Consider the following 5152-nt stretch of genomic DNA (forward strand, 5'->3'; position numbering starts at 1 on the left):
GGGAGACTGTCAGACAGACAGGGAGGGAGGGAGGGAGGGAGGGAGACTGTCAGACAGACAGACAGGGAGGGAGGGAGACTGTCGGACAGACAGACAGACAGACAGACAGACAGACAGACAGACAGACAGGGAGGGAGGGAGGGAGGGAGGGAGGGAGGGAGGGAGGGAGGGAGGGAGGGAGGGAGACTGTCAGACAGACAGAAAGGGAAGGAGGGATGGAAGGAGACAGGGAGGGAGGGAGGGAAGGAGACTGTCAGACAGACAGACAGGGAGGGAGATTGTCAGGCAGACAGGGTACACATATCCCTGTCTGTATCCTCAGTATCTCACACTATGGATGCCTTGTTGATGGTCATCATGGCCTCTGGGGCTGCTGAACTGGCCAATCGGATTTCATAGTAGCCGTTCTGGAAGAATAAAGGTTATTTGGTGTGGGAGACGTCAAACTACACATTCCTCAGGTAGTACATCAACTAGAGGAGAAAGGAGAAGATGGACAATATTAAAACATACAGCAGTTACGACTGAGATGAGCACGCACACACACAAACACACGCACACCTGTCAGGGCTCAATGCTGGTGACATCAGCACAGCTGTTGTTGAAGGGCCTCTGGCAAGGCTCAGAGATCTCCATGTTATGCATGGCATGGGCCACATTAGACACAGCCTTTTACACACTGCAATGCATAATATCAGAATCAGAATCACCATATCTACCTGTATGTGAGGTGTAGCAGGGTCACGTCAGAGTAGGTATCATCATATCTACCTGTATGTGAGGTGTAGCAGGGTCACGTCAGAGTAGGTATCATTATATCTACCTGTATGTGAGGTGTAGCAGGGTCACGTCAGAGTAGGTATCATCATATCTACCTGTATGTGAGGTGTAGCAGGGTCACGTCAGAGTAGGTATCATCATATCTACCTGTATGTGAGGTGTAGCAGGGTCACGTCAGAGTAGGTATCATCATATCTACCTGTATGTGAGGTGTAGCTGGGTCACGTCAGAGTAGGTATCATCATATCTACCTGTATGTGAGGTGTAGCTGGGTCACGTCAGAGTAGGTATCACAAAGATTCTCAAGGGACGTCTACCCCAATACAGCCCCTCAGGTTCCCCTCTGACTGCCCTGGAAAGGGTTGTGTTGTCCCAATGCTGCCCTGGAAAGGGTTGTGTTGTCCCAATGCTGCCCTGGAAAGGGTTGTGTTGTCCCAATGTTGCCCAGGCCATTTCTTTCGCCAGCCTCAGAGCCTGGCCATAGTCCAGTGTGCAGTTGAAGGCCATTTCCCAGAATTCCTCAGTGAGCGTATCATCATAGGGGTTGTGTTTAGCAGGTGACGCTGGAGGCCGAATCCCAGAGTACCACCCAGCACTGAACTCACCTGGACACAGAAAACCCCACATCACCCAACAAATCAGGGAACACTGCTTTGAATATAAAACGGTCACTCTGCTGACTAATTCTATGGTACCTGTGACCCCAGGTTGAACCCTAACCCCTAGTTGACCCCTCACCCCAGGCTGGTTGAGTGCGGAGGTGACCCAGGCCTCGCTGGCGATCCAGGTGCGGTTGGTGACATTGTGTTGGAACAGCTCCTGGATCACAGGGCGCAGGTCCACTTCAGAGGACAACATCACAATGACTCCACAGTACACTGGATGTCCTCTGGAGAGCTCACCTGCACAGGAGGTTCCAACACTCTGTTAACCTGTTTATGGTACAAGCAAACTGTTAACCTGTTTATGGTACAAGCAAACTGTTAACCTGTTTATGGTACAAGCAAACTGTTAACCTGTTTATGGTACAAGCAAACTGTTAACTTGTTTATGGTACAAGCAAACTGTTAACCTGTTTATGGTACAAGCAAACTGTTAACCTGTTTATGGTACAAGCAAACTGTTAACCTGTTTATGGTACAAGCAAACTGTTAACCTATTTATGGTACAAGCAAACTGTTAACCTGTTTATGGTACAAGCAAACTGTTAACCTGTTTATGGTACAAGCAAACTGATGGAGAGAAATAGAGGAAAAGAGAGAGAGAGTAGAGAAGCAGACAGAGAGAGACAGAAAGAGCTAGACATACTGTGGAGAGAGAGACATTGAGAGGCGTGTTGTAATGGAAACCGGTCACCTTGGGCAGGGTCTCAGAGAAGGAGATGCAGACCTCAGCCTCCTCCACCTGTTCCTTGAAGCCATACTTCCCATAGTCGTCGTCCTCGGCGATGGTTCCCACCCAGGTCCTGCTGAAGTGAGGAAGTGAGGAACTCACCTAGAGACAAGGACAGAGGGAAGAGAGCAAAGGAGAGAGGGAAGAGGAGAGGGGGAGGAGAGAGCAGAAGAGAGCAGAGGAGAGGGGGAGGAGAGAGCAGAGGAGAGCAGAGGAGAGGGGGAGGAGAGAGCAGAGGAGAGCAGAGGAGAGGGGGAGGAGAGAGCAGAGGAGAGCAGAGGAGAGGGGGAGGAGAGAGAACAGAAGAGAGAGAGAGAGGAGAGGGGGAGGAGAGAGCAGAAGAGAGCAGAGGAGAGGGGGAGGAGAGAGCAGAGGAGAGCAGAGGAGAGGGGGAGGAGAGAGCAGAGGAGAGCAGAGGAGAGGGGGAGGAGAGAGAAAAGAAGAGAGAGAGAGGAGAGGGGGAGGAGAGAGCAGAGGAGAGGGGGAAGAGAGAGAGGAGAGAGAGCAGAGGAGAGGAGAGAGCAGAAGAGGAGAGGGGGAGGAGAGAGAGGAGAGAGCGCAGAAGAGAGCAGAGGACAGGGGGAGGAGAGAGAGCAGAGAAGAGGAGAGAGGGAGGGAGAGGAAAAAGCCCACTAGATTAGGCCACACTGCACCTAGGTAGGTAGATATAGGAGCTGTAGTGAAGAGGATAGTACATGTATTAATGAGGATATGTAGATGGACAGAGATACCTGGTGGAAATAGTAGAGTCCCCATATGCGGAGGCTAGACAGGTCTAACCCCCCCAACCCCCACCAGAGCGGCCACAGCGTTAGTTGGGCACTGCCTTGTCCTGCCCTGTCAGGTAGGTGAGGGTGCCCTCCACAGCCTTGGAGATGGTGACGCAGGAGTCATAGATGACATAGCCCAGGTCTGTATCAGGGGGAAGAGGGGGTCTGTCTGCTTGTTGATCTCATCAATGGCGAAGAGCATCGTCAGAGTCCGGCGGAACGTCGAAGTTAAACCTGGATGAGAAGTGATGATGATGTTGGTAAATAGTAATAGTAGTCGTAAAATCCTGACATTACTTTTAAGTAATCTCGAGTAGTACCTGCAATGCATAACATTGCATTAAACTGCCACTTGAGGGCGACAAAGATCAATATGTACCTTCTCAGATAGACGAGCCCAAATCATCATCATCGCTTAGTTTATTGGCTAATATAAAACAGGTCCAAGGGGCTGATGGGATGGGTGATTGTTGAGTCACAGATTGGATGAGGGAGCAGGACCTTGACAGAAAGAGGCGACTGAGTAGAGAAGCAATTCTATAATGTTCTGTTTCTAAATTGTATTCAAATAATATTTGAAAACACAATAGGGCTAATTTATTATAATAAAATTAAAGAAATCCCACATTGACAACTTCATTCTCTCCATTTCTCTAGTTTCACTGCCTTAAACTCCCGAGTAATAATTGCATCCCATGACATTACATTTACTCACCTCTCGCATCCCAGGAATACCGGCACCGGGGAGGTGTTGGTATCGGCTGAGGCGATGCGGTGGTGAACGGGAAACATCCCTCCCACAACAACCGTTTTCTTCTCCACGTTCTTGTACCCGCTCAGGTTATACTTGGCCTTCCGTTTACAGTTGGACTCGCCGAGATGGACGCGTAAAAGTGGAGAAAAGCACATAATCTACACAGTAACCGGTTTTTTTTTTTCAATTGAATCCAGTCACATCATGATGTGAATGTGTGGTATAAAGTGTTCACAGTGATAGACTCTTTACGGAACAGCATCCACAACAGGTACCGTTGCCAAATCTCAGGGGATGAAATGAGCCATGTCGCACAAAACAACCTCACAAAACAGCCTCCTCACAGAGACGTGAGATAAACAGGACCGTAAAGGTTTATAGATTATGGAAATGATTGACTATGATAAATGTAATAAATTGACATAGTTATTATTTTTATTATACAAATTAAAACAAAATTAAGAATTGAGCAGAGTACAGGCCTAGGCTATATGCACCGTAGTGTTTTAATATACGTTGTGCGCATTGCATTACTTTAAAATAGCCTATAGGGTTTAGAATTGTAGGGCTTGTAATCAAAATTATAGTTTTAAATTAAGGAGACAATGACAGTAGAATAGTAAATAACGTTGTGTGAAGTGCACGCGCAATGAACTGGCAAATTAAAAATACATGTAGTAAATTAGTCAGAAGCGGTAAATTCCCTGGCATGTGAATGTCGGTGTGTATTCATGTTAATGACATAGCACAAAGCGCCTCAAGGCTACGATTTAATTGGCAATAGCATGTGGCGACGCGGGTGAGCGCTCATGGGACATTGGCCTTAATGCTCAATAATCAACATCGGATACTGTAATTGTTTATTCCGAAGTATCCTCTGGGTCTTTCGCTGTTGTGAGTCTGAGCTTGTCGACACTTGTCTTTCATCATCCGGGAGAGGAGAGAAACACCTGAACCCCCGCAGTGGAGACGCCCATGGGATAGGATCGCTGGCGGTGCTCGGTTTCCACAAACAGGTGGCTTCACGTGTTGACTCCTGACAGCAATTTAACCCAAATGTATAATTTCTTGTAATGAAACGTACACCATTACCATCCATATTTCATGAAATGGGCTTACATAAGCAGGGCATATTTTTTGTTCTGAAAATGTATCGTCATAACCAATAGTCTCCAACCTGGGTCCTAGAGAGCTGCATGGAGTGTTAGTCTAGATTTACAGAGAGGCCTATCACATCTACTATCCTAACCAGCTGGCGAGTAGACTATACGGATGTAGACTGAAGAGTCAATGGAAATTGAACTCTCATGACCTCTCCAACCCCAAGGCACGTAAAAAGGTTATACACTCACTCGTGATGAGCAGTGGCATGTATGGATGCCAAGGGAAGCAATGTTTCCTCCCCCCAAAAATGACCAACCCAAAAATAAACCCTGAAGAAGGTAGGTGATGCCGA

The 5152-nt window shown here is 47.7% G+C and overlaps 1 pseudogene; it reads right to left on the minus strand.

Moving 5' to 3' along the window:
- Nucleotides 1-234: 234 nt before the first annotated feature.
- Nucleotides 235-2869, minus strand: LOC109904916 (vomeronasal type-2 receptor 1-like; annotated as a pseudogene).
- Between the last annotated feature and the right edge of the window lie 2283 nt (nucleotides 2870-5152).

The sequence above is a fragment of the Oncorhynchus kisutch genome, linkage group LG15, assembly GCF_002021735.2.
Source record: "Oncorhynchus kisutch isolate 150728-3 linkage group LG15, Okis_V2, whole genome shotgun sequence".
In the NCBI taxonomy this organism is placed as follows: domain Eukaryota; kingdom Metazoa; phylum Chordata; class Actinopteri; order Salmoniformes; family Salmonidae; genus Oncorhynchus; species Oncorhynchus kisutch.